At 41.2% G+C, this 16,277-nt stretch overlaps 1 pseudogene; it reads left to right on the top strand.

Annotated features, from left to right (window-relative positions):
• The first annotated feature begins 2,850 nt into the window (after positions 1-2,850).
• LOC139016974 (homer protein homolog 3 pseudogene) lies at positions 2,851-4,089 on the top strand (annotated as a pseudogene).
• The last annotated feature ends 12,188 nt before the right edge of the window (positions 4,090-16,277 follow it).

Below are 16,277 nucleotides of genomic sequence, written 5' to 3'. Positions count from 1 at the left end.
AGGCTCTCAGAATATATGCTGTCAGGGTAAACTTAAAGCAATATCAATATTGCTTTAAAAATGTAAATCAGCACCAAAAGACTTCTAGTTTCCTATATTTTCTCCTGAAATTTGGTAGGGCAAGAAATTCTGTGACACAGCCTTGATGATTCAGGGAAAAATTCTAGCCAATGTGTGTGACCGTATCAAACCTTGATTAATGGGTGTAGAAATTCAGGATGTAAAGCCAGAAGCAAAGGGTTTATTAAAATGGGATATCTAAGATTGTATATTTTTTTCTCTGGGAAGAAAAGTTATTGAATATCAGATAAATACAGAGTGATTTGTTTAAAAAAAATAAGGTGATCAGAATATTTCCATACATTGATACATCTGAGAACACTGAAAATATATATGCTCTAAGGGGGTGCATGTTCAATGTGTTCAAAAAACAAAAAGATGTTTTCCTAGGGGATTATTTTGGTGTGTATTTTTGCTTAACATCATATCCTAACATAGGCAGAGAAGAAACCTGGGAAGTGGTCTGGTCAGTAAAATGGGCCTATGGCAGTTTCTGGTTCTGTCTGAATTCTGAGAAGTGACACCAAACAAAGGTGCGCAGAAGTTTTAGGAGCAGTTGTACATCAAAAAGTACGTACCCACAATTGCTCTGGAGGAAAATAATCAGAAATCCCCCATGATCTTGATGGAAGCTGAATTGGAAAATAAGTGGAACAACTAAGTATTGTCAACAAAAGTGATGGGCGGGGGGAGGGGTGGAGGAGAATGCAGATTAAATTTTCCATATAGTGTGCCTTCTACAGTAACTGTTTTTATTAATCCAGTCACATACACAACAGTTTTGGTGACACCTTAATGGCATTGTTTTGCCCATGAGACCTACAGGGAAATTGTAGGTGTCATAAGAAGATATAGAGAAACAGCGTTCAGAGCCATGAGTACTCAGGAATATGGCTAGAGCCATGAGCCACCAAGGTTACTGAGTGACCCTAGCCACATTAGTAAACTATGTGACTGCATTTCCTTATCTGTAGGACAGGTATAGTAATAAATCTATTGCATAATACTGTCCAGAGAATTTAAAAAGATAATAATTGAAAAAGCACTTTGAACAGTCTAGAACATAGTCTTTGCCCACTGGGTAATACTAGTAGTGATCATCAACATCATTGGCATTTAAATTTTAAAATGGGCCATTTGAGTACATGTCCCTGGGAGCCTCTTCCAATGATGGTCACTTTTAAAATATTCTTGCCCAGGCATAGCTGGTTTGGCTGAGTGGATAGAACATCAGCCTGCGGTCGGAAGAGTGCCAGGTTCAGTTCTGGTCAAGGGCATGTACCTCCGTTGTAGGCTCCTTCCCAGCCTGGGCCCTGGTGGGGTCTCGTGTAGGAGGCAACTAATCGATGTGTTTCTCTCACATGGATATTTCTCTCTGTCTTTCCCTCTCTCTTCCACTCTCTCTAAAAATCAATGGAAAAAATATCCTTGGGTGAGGATTTAAAAAAGAAGGAAAGAAAATGTTCTTGCCCAGCTGATGTGGCTCAGTAGTTGAGCGTTGAACTATGAACCCGGGAGTCAGGGTTTGATTCCCAGAGCACATGCTTGAGTTGCAGGCTGGATCCCCAGTAGGGGGCAGGCAGGAGTCAGCCAATTTATAAGATGATTCTTTTTCATCATTGATGCTTCTATATCTCTATTAATTTCTCTCTGAAATCAATAAAATATATATTTTTTTAAATAAGAAAAGAAAATGTTCCCATCTTCTGTGAAATGTTTCAGCCTTGTCATGGAATGATCATAACTTTACCATTTTCTTTAGTGCAAGATCATGAAACACAGAGCAGTAGAGAGTCTTTTAGTACTAGTGAAAGGGAACCGACAAGTATTTTCTTCTTTACACATATTTCAGTCTAAAGATTTAAATGTCATTCTGCTTTTGTCAGCACAGCTCCCCAGGAAGTTCTACTAGTTCTTCATGTTTGAGAAGGGCTTGATATTTTCAAAGCAACTTCAAATATTAAACAACATCCTTAATGAAGCAAGTCAGTACCTTCATCTTTCAGAGGAAGTAAACAGGACCCAGTGAGGTGAAATAATAATTTGCCTTTGGTCATGAACTAGCTCATCATTTGAATGGACTTCCTGTCAGTGAACTAGCCTGTGGTTCAATCTGATAGGCCAAGTTATAACAAACAAAATAGTAAAATACTAATTTGTATGGTGCTATATTTAGTGAGTCATCAGTGCTTCCTGTCTCATGAATCTGAACTTTGCATCTCATGTTCTCCCTACCTGAGGTGACCCTCCTTCCCTCGCCTCCTTATTTTTCTAGCTAATTGCTACTTAGGTTTTATAACTTAGCTCATACATAACCTCCTCTAAGAAGCCATTTCTGCTTTGCCGTCCGCTTTAGAGTCTCCTGTTCATTGTTCGTATAGCACTCTGTATCCCTATTACGGTACTAACTATACTCTATTGTAACAATGAGCTGTATGAGGAAAATTTTTTCCCTCCTTTTGTTTTGGTATTCTGTAGCATAATACCTAACACATAGTATTTGCTCAACCATATTATTATATAAATTATATATTATTATATAAATATATGTATATTATTGAGTTCAGAGAGGAAGGGAGAGGGAGAGAGAGAAAGAAATATCAATGATGACAGCAAATCATTGACCTGCTGTCTCCTACACGGCCCACACTGGGGATCAAGCCTGCAACCCAGGCATGTGTCCCGACCATTGAATCGCGACCTCCTGGTTCATAGGTCAATGCTCAACCACTGAGCAATGCTGGCCAAGCTACACTAATTTTTTAAATATTCGGGCAGCGCAGACAAAGGCGCGGGCGGCGCGGAGGGTGCGGGGAGTTGGCGCCGCGGGCCGCACCCGACTCCGCCGGGACACTCACGGGGAGCCCAGCCGGCAGGAGGCCGAACCAGCAGCTCCTGCCACCTCTCTGGCTGCCCCTTGGAGCCCACCTAGCCCAGCCTGACCAATGTCCACAGCCAGGGAGCAGCCCATCTTCAGCACCAGGGCGCATGTGTTCCAGATCGACCCAGCTACCAAGCGGAACTGGATCCCTGCGGGCAAGCACGCACTCACTGTCTCCTACTTCTATGATGCCACCAGAAATGTCTACCGAATCATCAGCATTGGGGGTGCCAAGGCCATTATCAATAGTACTTTCACCCCCAACATGACCTTTACCAAAACCTCCCAGAAGTTTGGACAACGGGCAGACAGTCGTGCCAACACTGTCTAGGGCCTTGGCTTTGCTTCTGAACAGCATCTAACCCAGTTTGCTGAGAAGTTCCAGGAAGTGAAGGAAGCAGCTAGGCTGGCGAGGGAGAAATCTCAGGATGGGGGGGAGCTCACCAGTCCAGCCCTGGGGCTCTCCACTCATCAGGTGCCCCCGAGCCCCCTCATCAGCACCAATGGTCCCCCCAGCGACGAGAAGCTGTTCCGCAGCCAGAGCGTGGAAGCCCCTGGCCCCGCCGAGCGAGAGCGGCTCAAGAAGATGCTGTCCGAGGGCTCCGTGGGCGAGGTGCAGTGGGAGGCCGAGTTCTTCGCGCTGCAGGACAGCCACAACAAGTTGGCGAGCGCCCTGAGAGAAGCCAACGGGGCCGCTGCCCAGTGGAGGCAGCAGCTCGAGGCACAGCGCGCAGAGGCCGAGCGGCTGCGGGCAGCGGGTGGCTGAGCTGGAGGCCCAGGCAGCCACAGAGCCGACCCCAGTCAGTGAGAAAGAGGGGCCAGGCCAGGCGCTGGAACAGCTGGAGTCCTTAGTGCAGACCAAGGACCAGGAGATCCAGACACTCAAGAGCCAGGCCGGTGTGCCCCGCGAGGCCCCTGATGCAGTGGATCGGGAGGAGACGCAACAGAAGGTGCAGGACCTGGAAACCCGCAACGTGGAGTTGGAGCACCAGCTGCGGGTGACAGAGCGCAGCCTGGAGGAGGCGCGGGCTGAGCGGGAACAGGCAAGGGCTGAGGTGGGCCGGGCCGCACAGCTGCTGGACGTCAGACTGTTCGAGCTGAGCGAGCTGCGGGAGGGCCTGGCCCGCCTAGCCGAGGGTGCTCCCTGAGCCTGGCCTGGCCACCAGTCCTGTAGGAGCTGGAGCCTATGGGAGCAGGTTCTACACAAATGCTTCCCATTTGGGGCATGGGCTGGCCGCAGGCGGCCCAGCAGGCCACTTGCCCTGGCAGGGACCAAGGCTGACAGCCAATAGAGGGCTTGGCTGCTTACAGCTTAGGGGCTATTGGGGGCTTTTCATTGTGTAAGATTTCTAGACTCTCTGCCAGGGCACATGCTGGTGCCCAGATTACATTTCTAAGCATGAAAAAAAAAATATTCTGTACCTACCCCAAACCAACTCTGAGAACCATGTTTCCTCTTGGTACCCATTGACTTCATTATTTTTTAATTTCTCAGCTAATTTCAAATTCATAGAGGATAGTAGAAAAGATGGTCCAAATGCTTGTGGTCGGGGCTAGGAGTGGAACTTTTGGAAAAAGAAGAGATGAAAATTTTTAAACTAAAATGGACTGTAGAGTATTAAAAATTAGACATATATTGGGTAAACTTTGGCCTCGTATGTACTTCAGCTTGACCTGGTGCAGCATTTGCATGTCTTTCTCCTCCTTGCAGGCTCTCTCTCTGTCTCTTTGGTCTGGGGTATCTTCAATTTTGAAGTTACTCCTTAATCAGAAAAGATAGACAGATCAATATGAGAAGAGAAAACACAAAGGTGGTGGCCTAGGACTAATTCTAGATGTATTTCAGGAGGGACTAGTAAAGAAGATTTTTCTAGCTTACTGACCTCTGTTGATTAAAGTGGAATACAAACGAGAGTCCCAGGGCACAGGCTCTTTCCGGAAGCCTGGGCTATTAATTTAGCTGGGCTGTTAACTTGCAGGAACTAACTTGCAAATAAGAAAGAGGTGGAAGAAGAAATCCATTGGAGGACAATTCAACAGGTGCCTAGCAGAAATGCTGTCCGCTGTGGAAGATGCCACATTGTCTTTCTTCTGGATACGACAATGTTAGTGGCGTCATTGATGAATTTTTGCCTTTTATTTTCAGCTTTTTATATGTAGGGCAAAACTTATGCAGTTATCTAAGTAATTTGTGTGAAATAGGAAATGGTATTTGATCATTACTCTTCTGAAATATAACATTAACTTCCTAAACGTTTGGAACTCTGTTCATAATTTATTTTTTGATAGTTTCTCTACACTTCACAGGGTATGTGTATTAAGCATGTCAATGGACTGTGAATATCATCTGCTCATAATTTTCTCCCTGATAGTATAAAGGTGAAAATATCCTAACTCTTTATTGGAGCTGTGTATGGGTGAGTGTGTGGTGTTTTATGTGCTCCTTAGTACCTATAAGTCTTTGGTGATGAATTGTTACATGGATCTATTAGTTATATATTTTTGCTTTTTCAACTCCATCTCCATGTCACTTAGAATAGGTGCCAAGCTCAGTTTTACAGCATTTTGTTTAGTTTGGGATAAAGTTACTATTTTTGATGTCAGGGTAAGACATCAAAATTAAAATGAAATGAAATGATATTGATAAGTACATGATAAAGAATAACAAGTCACATAGTTCTTATCCCAAACTAGATTTCTTTGCATCTAACTTTTTCTTCTTGGTGCTGAACACCTAGAGCCATGTTAATTTGCACTTCTATTATAATGAGCTATCATCATGAAAATCTGAGGGGTTTTTTTCCCTAAACACCCAGGGACCAATTTTTAATCTTATTGTACCCAAACCTTTCTTTAAGCTATATATGAAAGGATAGAAAGATATTTCTGTTTGGTGATCAGGGTCTTCATAGCTTTCTGTGTCATGTTTATCTATCAATCTATGTGTACACATGTTTGGATAATATTATAGCCAGTAGCATAAGAAGTATTTGTGAAGATGATATATAGACAAAAATATGGATTCCAAAAATGTGAGCTAGCCTTAAAGGTCACACTAGCCCACCTACCCATCAAACAGGTATGATCTCCGGCAGCATTAGGACTAAGAATAGAATTTCCTTCTGTGCATCATTCTCAACTGGTAACTTGATGGTTTATATGATTTAGAGAAGCAACAACAAAGTCCAAGTAAAAGTGAAGTCTAACTGTTGTAAATTTGATCTCTTTAGCTCCTAAACTCTCATTACTAGACTTACCAATTAACCTGACATCTTAGTCTAATTGTATTCAGTATAAGCCTTAAATTGTTTATTCACTTCAACCCTGACAGGATATTTATATTTTCTATTGACTGTGAGTACAAGTGGGCTGTTGTTGTTTTAGAAACTTAAATATACCACATTTTATTTTTTAAAGTAATTTATTTTCTAAAGACATCTTGATTGTATTACTTTATTCTGTCCATTATATTTTAAATGAGATTTAAATAATTTATTTTTGGTGCAATAGGTACAATCAACCAAAACTTTCAGAAAATATTGCTTCAGTTCAGTAAGCAGAACCTGCACAGCCTTCTGTTTCATGCTTATCCAAGCAATAAATTACTTTTAGACAAAAATCATCCTCTGAAATTGCTTTAGCTTTTTCTGAAGTAAAAGGTATTTGAATGCATAGTATTGGGAACACTTTATTTTGCTTTTTATCAGGTACAATTATGTTTCATGTGATAGCTAACATCACAAGAGAATAAGATGGGTTGCTTATATTTCACGGTCCTCTCATTCCTATGAGTCCAGTTTTAATTTGTCCCAATAAAGATTCCTCCTGCCTTATAACTTAATGCACTGACCTTTTAACATAGAATCATTTTGCATTTTAATCTTAAAACATCTGCGATGTATTTATCAAATTTGAATTTAATGCCTGGTATTATTTCCTTGAAAGTTATTCCTAAAGATAGATTCTTTTTAAGGTTTTGATAAAATATAAATACTTGCTTCTTATTAGATGTTCATCTTCCTTGAAGTTTTATAAGTCAAGTGAGTAACAAATGCTTCCCATTTTAGCCTCTCTTGAGAAATATGCTAACAATATCACACATATACAAATAGGCTAGGATGTGAAGAAAGTAACAAGAACGGAATTAAATAAAAATTAAGTGCCTTTGGGATTCAAAACTCTTAAGAAACCTTAAAATCTAGGTTAAAAACATCAGGCAAAGATAGATTTGAATTCCTACTTAGTTTATTAACAATCTCCAAGTTGGAGTGGTATGTGCTCAGCAAATTCTGACACAGAGAGCTATCTGTTTAGTTTATTTTGATTTGTATGAACTTAAGTCAGCTTTTGTGAGTTTATAGGTCTCTTTGCAACTCTGCGGGAACTTAACGAACCTTATTTCTGCACTTAAACACAAACACATAAAATCTTGCATACAATTTCAGGCATTTTGCAGACTTGCTGAAGCCTGTCCATTAACTGTGTCATTAGAACTTTAATATTGCAAGCATGAGAAAAACAGCTCGTGTTATCTTATGGCAAAGATAAATATAGTGGTCCGTGTAGCTGGAAAGATGTTGAAATAACACACAAAAATGAATAAATGCCTATAGGAAGCAATACCTATGGGAAGAAGTGGGTCTGAGAACTTAACACACTCTATCTACTGCTCTTTTCTGATGATCTACATTTCTCTTGGCACATTAATTTAATTTTCTCCTGCTGCAGAGATACCTTCTTCGTGTGATATAGAACATATCTGCCAGCAGATCCTGCTTAGCAACCCTAGGAAAAACAGTATTCCTGCGTATCCAGGTACCAAAGTCAGAGAAGGAATCTATCTCTGCGTAGGTCACTGTCAATCCACTAATCAGTTGCTGAAAGTAATCAAATCCAAATTCCATTGCCACCTCTGTGGCAAGGGAAGCAGAGTCTGTAACTAAAAAATGAGGCTAGATCACCTTAAATACTGTAACCAATATCCATGAGTCCCTGCATCAAAACCTCTAAGACAACAGAGATAAGGGCCAAGGAATTAGCTTTTTCAACCTCATCTGAGAACTTTTTCAAGTCTTAACCAATTAATTGTGAAATGGAGGCGAGGGGAATAAGCTGACAACCAATGGGTAAATTGACGCTATGTGAGGGAGTGTTCATGGTAGACGGTGGTGAACTGGTAAACTGGCTCTCTGGAAAAATAGTGTATGCAACTATTTATAGATGCATATAAAATTATTATAGATTTTACTGTTATAAAGAATGAGTGGCACACAATTTATTAAAATGATACAATATTAAATATTTGCTTACAGCCAATTGATTCTCTCCTAATGCTTTTGAGGTTTTTCTAAATCCTCATCCGAGTTTTCCCATTGATTTTGTTTTTAGAGAGAGTGGAAGAGAGAGGGGAAGACAGATAGAAATATTGATGTGAGAGAAACACATCGATAGGTTGCCTCCCGAAAGTACCCAAACAGGGAGGAGCCTGCCTGTAACCGAGGTACATGCCCTTGACCCGAATTGAACCTAGGACCCTTTGGTCCACAGGCCAACGCTCTATCCACTGAGCCAAACCGGCTAGGGCATGCTTTTGAGTTTTGCTGAACTCTTATATCCTAGCTAAATGATGGTTGCAATTAACACAAGTGTTTGATAAACATGAATGTTGGTTAATATTTACTTCTTCATTAACAATGAAGATGTTAGAACTTCATTTGTTAATGGTGTGAGCAACTTCTTGCTGAATTGGGTATTTGTTTTTTAATCCTCAAAGGATAATTCCAAACTATTTTGGTGTTATTCACAATGTAACAATTAGCGATGATGCCTTTTTAGTTTAATATGAATTATTAATATATTCCTGATCACTTTCTTAACTCTAGGAAATCAACAAGACAAAAATTCAAGCATTGGTTTGTAATATTTTTCAATTTCCATGGTATAAATACTGCCACCAGAGCTCGTTTAAGCTACCAACACCATGTCACTGAACAAAGTCTGGCCTATATAACAAAAGGCTAATGTGCAAATAGACTGAACAGCGGAACAACCGTACAACTGGTTGCTATGACGTGTGCTGACCACCAGGGGGCGCGCATGGAACATGGCAGGCAATCAGCAGCAGGCAGCAGAACTCGGAACATGGCAGGCATCAGCCACAGCAGGATGGTGGAGCATGTGAGCGGGGCCACCAGACCAAGCCGGAGTGCCAGTCACTGTCATCGGGGCAAGCCTCTGGTGGTTACTGAAAATTTTTTGTTCCTGCATGCCACAGTCCCGCCTGGCGCTTGCACTCTCTGCCTGCGCCAGCCCCGCTCACACCCGCTGCTGGCACCCAGCGCCAGTCCCCATCACTCGGTGCCATCAGGGGGTGCGAGCTGTGGCTGCCAGCCCTGATCGCCTCTGAAGGCTTCTCCATCTCCCCATGCTCCTGAGGGGTGATTGGAGCAGCAGCCTCCACTCGCACCCGCTGACAGCACCGGCCCCACTTGCACCCACTGCTGGCGCTGGGCCCAATCGCTCCGGGCTGTGAGCATAGTGGGTGCCTTCAGCATGTGGGAGCGGTGGTGGTGGGAGCGGGGCTGCTGGCAGATAAGGGACCAGAGACCATGGCAGGCAGGGCCAGGCAGGGGTGTGGAGGATGGGCCGAGACCCGCCTCTGTGCCTACCGCAGCCTCACAGCCCACAGTTCCTTTCAAGATGCACGAATTTGTGAACTGGGCTCCTAGTTTTACTATAAACATAATCTCAAAAACAGGTAATAGTAAAAAGCAGTACAATAACTAGAAAGTGAAGATTCTGATTATTTAACTCCTTTGTTTTATATATAACTTATTTAATTATAAGTTTATAGACTTTAACTTTTAACAACAACTATATCTGAAAAATGGCTAGTAAAATTTCAAGAATTTTAATGATTGCCCTAGCTCATGAGCCAGTCTGAGCCAGCTCCAGTATCCCACTAGTGATCGTTTGCATAATGCCTGTGAAGAAAAGGTAGTTAAGAAATAATAACTTGCCTAACCGGTTTGGCTCAGTGGATAGAGCGTCGGCCTGTGGACTGAAGCGTCCCAGGTTTGATTCCAGTCAAGGGCATGTACCTGGGTTGCAGGCACATCCCCAGTATGGGGTGTGCAGGAGGCAGCTGATCGATATTTCTCTCTCATCAATGTTTCTAACTTTCTCTCTATCCCTCTCCTTTCCTCTCTGTAAAAAATCAATAAAATATATTTTTAAGAAAAGAAATAATAACTTGAAGTTATTGTAATATAGAGAGCTGACATGTGAAATTAAGGTTCTGTCATGGGATCAGTATGCTCAATAAATAGAGCTAGCTGGATATTCAGCATTAGATACACTCAAATTTGAATGGCTTTACTTTATAGTTTGGCAAGTTTTAGATTATTCACCATTTTGGATTTTTCAAATCCACTCGTCTCTTTTATTAGTGCAAGTGATTGAGAGGTTATTTTATCACATTTACAAAAAGTGTAATTTCCATAAGCTTTATATTTTAGTTAGAAAAGGAAGCAAATGCTGAATCTCAGAAAGCCTTTTCTGCTCCTTCATTCATGTGTGTGATTAAAATCTGACTTCCATTTCTTCACATTATAAACTCTATCAGAATCTCTTTCACGCTTTAATAATCTTCTGAATAACTATACTAGACAAAGTGGGACAGTGAACACTAGGAATATGCTGTTTATCTCAGATATACTGCTGTCTTTCAGTGAATATTGAATATGACTTGGCTAAGAAACAGAAATAAAGGAAATACAGTGAAAAATGCTTTTGATATTTTTACTTTATGTATTTGGCATTGAATGCAGAAGTGTCTGCTTGTTGGCTTTCTGGTGACCCAAATTCTTATGTGCTTCAAACAATAAAGCAATGGATAAATGAGAGTAATTGCTGAACAAATTAAATTGAAAACTGTACAGTAATAGTGTCATTTAGTAATTATTTTGTCTTTGATGCTATGTTGAGTACAGATTTGTTACTTTTAAACATTGCGCAGTTGTGAAAACCTATCAGTTTTCTCAGTATACATTTTCAATTGCAGTGTCTTAATCTCTTAAAATGAGCAGAGAAAAACAAATGATGTGAGATACAGTACACCAAACATGTTTCTAAGGAATTGGTTCAAAAGAAAAGAAATAATGAGTGAGACTAATAAACAAGAAAAAGATAGTCTGGAGCTCAGGAGAAAAATCATCAGCATTGCCTGAAAATAATGAAAATAAATCTACATTCTGGTGGGAATGCAGACTGGTGCAGCCACTATGGAAGGCAGTATGGAGGTTCCTCAAAAAATTGGAAATGGAACTCCCATTTGACCCTGTGATCCCACTTCTAGGAATATATCCCAAGAAACCAGAAACACCAATCAGAAAGGATATATGCACCCAGATGTTCATAGCAGCACAATTCACCATAGCTAAGATCTGGAAACAGCCTAAGTGCCCATCAGTAGATGAATGGATTAGAAAACTGTGGTACATCTACACGATGGAATACTATGCTGCTGTTAAAAAGAAGGAACTCCTACCATTTGCAACATCATGGATGGAACTGGAGAGCATTATGCTAAGTGAAACAAGCCAGTCAATGAAGGAAAAATACCACATGATCTCACTCATTCATGGATAATAAAGACCATTACAAACTTTTGAACACTAATAGATACAGAGGCAGAGCTGCCTCAAACTGATTGTCAAACTGCAGTGGGAAGGCCAGAGAGAGTTGGGGGGCAGGAGGGAGGGGAGTAAGAGATCAACCGAAGGACTTGTATGCATGCATATAAGCATAACTAATGGACATAAGACACTGGGGGGTAAGGGAGGGTAGGGGTTTGTCAAGGGCGGGGGGAAAAAAGGACACTTATGTAATACCCTTTGTAATACTTTAAGCGAAAAATAAAAAAAAATAAAAAATTAAAAAAAAAAATAAATCTACATTAGTTGTCTGAAATGTCAAAAATGGAAGATTTTGCAATTAACTCTGGACTTAACTTCTCATAAATGTCCAGGTGCTGCAGCAATATAGGCCTGCTGTTGAAGTTAGTGTACCATCTGTAGGTGGTGGTTTGTTCTTTTTGGTGATTACAGAGCACAGGGTCATCCCTTTTTGCTCTAATGGGGCTCAGAAGCAGCCTGTAACCATGGTCACAGAAGATACTTGAGGGACTAGGGATTAGCCTAAATGAGAAAGAGAAAGATTTGATTAGACTTATCAATGTCAGAAGCAGATGAGGAGCGAGAGATGCAATTGGTCTAGAAAAAGAGAAAAGCATAGTCCTCTGAGGGAGGAAAGTAAAGGAGAATAGAAGTGCTATAGCTGGCAGCTCACATAGAAAGGGAAGCAGAATGAAAGAAATGGACCAGAGACCTTGGGTTACAGTCATAGGCATGGTCTGAGGCGGGGGCCAATAGGCATGAGGCAGGCCTATGAAGTCATATTGATGTCAATGATAAAGACGCCTTGAGTGGGCTCCGTAAGACTGGCTGAATGTGTAATACATGTCGATCAAGGAGAAAAATTAAATAAATATGTGAGATTAGCATTTCGCAATCAGGATAGGTAAAATGTATTTACATCCGAGTAGAACTATGGTTAGATTTTGACAAATTAACAGAAGAAATCATGAAACTATTGGACTCATACTCTTTTCTTATATGAGATGTGGGAGTAGGGAGGCAAGTGGGTAAACGGGAAAAAACAAGTCATCATGACAGTTTATTTCAAGAGACCCTCATGAGATCTGGACTGTAAAAAGCAGGAAATGCTTGGGGAAAGCGATAAGCTTTTATTGGCTATGCAAAACTAGATTAACTCCTAGGTCTGAGGCTGAGCTTGTGGGAGGAATAGTAGGAAAAGAAAGTGAGTTTCAAGTCAGGAAAGTCAAATTGATTTGCTATTTACTAGCAGAGAACTCTTAGGATAATTAAGTAATCTGAGCATTGATATCCTCATTTTAAAAAAGGGACTAAAAATAAAAGTACTTACCATGAGGATTAGAGGTAACCAGATATGCAGTGCACCTGGCACAGAGGAGGAGTTTAATAAACAGTTCCCTTGTTCCTGAGTGGACTGTTCAGTGTGGGAGACTCTCTCCATCAGAGGTGAGGAGCACTTTTAAGACATCCCCAGGGCAAAACCTGCCCCACAGTCCAGGTGATCAGAAACTCCCGAGCCAAACACCTGACTGTACTCCCTCCTCAGTTCCCAATGTGGGCCCTTCCTTTGGTAATAGCTATTAAATTCTAGAAAGGCTCAGGATTTTCAGAGCAACTGGTCCTTGATTCTGGTTCATGCCTGTCTTATTCACTCTTTTCCTATTCCATTAACTTCCCTAGTTTTCTTCTCAGAGTTCACTGGATGAAATGGATCTTTGGCCTGTCCCCTACCCCAGAAATCTTCAGGTGCTCTGTGAGTGTGTGTGTGTGCATGCATATGTGTCTAATCTGTAACACTCAGGCCATGACTTATTAAAGTGGTTCTCTTTTATTTTATTTTTAAAAAATCTTTATTGGTGAGAGTATTACAGAGGCCCCTCTTACCTCCCCCCATCACCCCATTCCCCCCTGCTCCTGCCTGTCCCAGGCTTCACTACCTTACTGTCTGTGTTCATAGGTAATGCATATATGCATATAAGATTTTTAGTTAATCTTTTCCAGTCCCTACCCCACGTTTTCCCTCTTAGATTTGTCAATCTGTTTCATGTTTCCATGCCTTTGATTCTATTTTATTCATCAGTTTATTTTTCATTAGATTTCTTGTTCACTTATTTTGATTTTTAGATTCAACTAGAGGCCGAGTGCACGAATTCGTGCATGGGTGGGGTCCAGCTGGCCCGCCCCAATGGGGCGGATCAGGCGGGGCTGGCTGGGGGAAGGGGACCTGGGAGATTGGCTGGCTGGCCCCACCACTGTCCAAACTCCCAGTCGAGGGGACAATTTGCATATTAGCCTTTTATTATATAGGATTGTTGATAGATATGTATTTATTGCCATTTTATTGTTCATATTTTTTATCTCTCCTCCTTCTTCTTTGTCTTCATCTTCTTTTTCTTTCTCTTCTTAAAGAATACCTTTTGCCCTAGCTAGTTTTGCTCAGGGGATAGAGCTTCGGCCTACAGACTGAAGGGTCCCAGGTTAGATTCCAGTCAAGGGCACATGCCGGATTGTGGGCTCAATCCCAGTAGGGGGGAATGCAGAAGGCAGCTGATTAATGATTCTCTCTCATCATTGATATTTCTATCTCTCCCTTTTCCTTCCTCTCTGAAATCAATAATAATAATAACAAAGAATACCCTTCAACATTTCATGTAATACTGATTTGGTAGTGATGAACTCCTTTAGATTTTTCTTATCTGTGAAGCTCTTTATCTGACCTTCAATTCTAACAGGTCTTAGGCCTCTTATGGGGCATGCTTGTTTAAGAGATTTTAGGAAAGTCTGCACAAGCCCCAACCAGGGCCCAGGCCAGGGAGGAGCCTGTAACTGAGGTACATGCCCTTGACCGGAATCAAACCTGGGACCCTTTGGTTCACAGACCATTGCTCTATCCACTGAGCTAAACTGGCTAGGGCCCGGCTGGTTTTTATAGCCCGAAGTTGTGGGGACTTCTCTTCCCAGCTCTGGAACCCTGGGCTGGGGGTCTGATGTGGGGCTGGGTCCCCTTGCTTCTCATGAGAGGTCTCCATAGCAGGAGATATCCCTCCCAACTAAAATATACCAAACAAACAACACCACACCTGGGTGTTGGATCAGCCTGTTCCTAGCCCCTGTCTCTCCTATTAGTCTCAATGTGCTTTCTTCTTTACTTCTCTAGTTGTAGGACTTCCATTCAGCTAGCTTTCAGGCAGTTCTGAATGATGGTTGTTCTGTATTTTAGTTATAATTTTGATGTGGTTGTGGCAGGTGGCGGGTACAGGCATTTACCTACACCGCCACCTTGGTTCTCTAACTAAACTGGTTCTCTTTTTAAAGAACTGTGTAAATATTAAAGATTTACTTAAGTAATATCACTTAAGGAGGGGTGGGGGCAGAGATGGTGAGGATTTCTCAGGTTAGACACTTTCTGCTCTCAGTAAATAGAGTTAGAGAGTGTTTTGTTCAGGGTACGAATTGCTAATTGCCATAACAACAAGCCACAATAATAAAAGAAGCCTGGCCAGCATGGCTCAGTGGTTGAGCATTGGCATATGAACTAGGAGGTCACAGTTCGATTCTGGTCAGAGCACATCTCCAGGTTGCGGGCTCGATCTCCAGTGTGAGGTATGCAGGAAGCAGCTGATCAATGAATCTCTCTCGTCATTGATGTTCCTAACTCTCTCTCTCTCCCTTTACTTCTGCATACATATAATAAAAGAATTTGCCACTCATGCAAATTCCAAAGGTCTTTTTTTTATCTAGTGGACAGGTTCTCCTGTGTGGTTACTTCCATCTTGAGTCTCTATTATCTCATCCAGTAGTATCCATGGTCACCTTGGAAGGTGGAGAGAGAGAATTGCTACATTCCATGGATCTGAGCTAGTTATACTACTCCACCTAGATAAGCAGGATATGTAATCTCTCTCAATGCCCAGGAGGAAAATGAAATGACTAGGAAAGTGAAATGAAAGGTCAACACAGCATCATCATGCCACAAAATGATTCAGAGAAATATTCTGAAATATTCCCTCTTTCCTCAAAGCCAAGGGCTTATAGCATAACAGCTTGCTTCTGAATACAAAATGAAATTTGGAAGACAGAAACTCAATTATATTTTCACAGCATAGTGTTCCAATGCACCCAAAATTTCTGGCATAACCATAAAATAAAAATTTGATGAATTACCCAGAAACACAGCTTCAAAAAAAAATTAAAGCTCTTATTTAAGACATCAACACTATTTTGATACAATTAAGATGGTGAGAATATACAACTTAATTTCAGGTTAATAAAATTACATTAGAAATAATTCTGTAATTCTTATTTTAAGCTTAGGATACCCAGAATGGCCTTTTTTTTCATGTAGTTTTAAGCATAGAATATACTACAATAATCTTTTGTACAGATTTGCTTGCCTGTGATATTTCCTTCATCAGTCTCCTGGCCTAGACAGTGCAAACAATAATACATAAAGATGAAGAGCAAGATGGCTTGTATTGATCATAAGATTTGAAGGGAAAGCCAGATCTCATCTATCTGCACCCCATTCTGAGGCTAAATTGTATCAGACAAAAATGTATTATATCAGACAAAAACATAAAGATGATCAATATCCTCTTTGTACCTTCTAACCACTAGAGGTTGAGTGGTAATAGATGTTTCAACATGAATTCTATAACCCT

Source organism: Myotis yumanensis, unplaced genomic scaffold (genome assembly GCF_028538775.1).
Source record: "Myotis yumanensis isolate MYYU_CA2020_CCGP unplaced genomic scaffold, mMyoYum1.0.hap1 SCAF_9, whole genome shotgun sequence".
Lineage (NCBI taxonomy): Eukaryota > Metazoa > Chordata > Mammalia > Chiroptera > Vespertilionidae > Myotis > Myotis yumanensis.
Note: the sequence above shows the minus strand (reverse complement) of the source record. Positions and strands in the feature narration are given on the sequence as shown.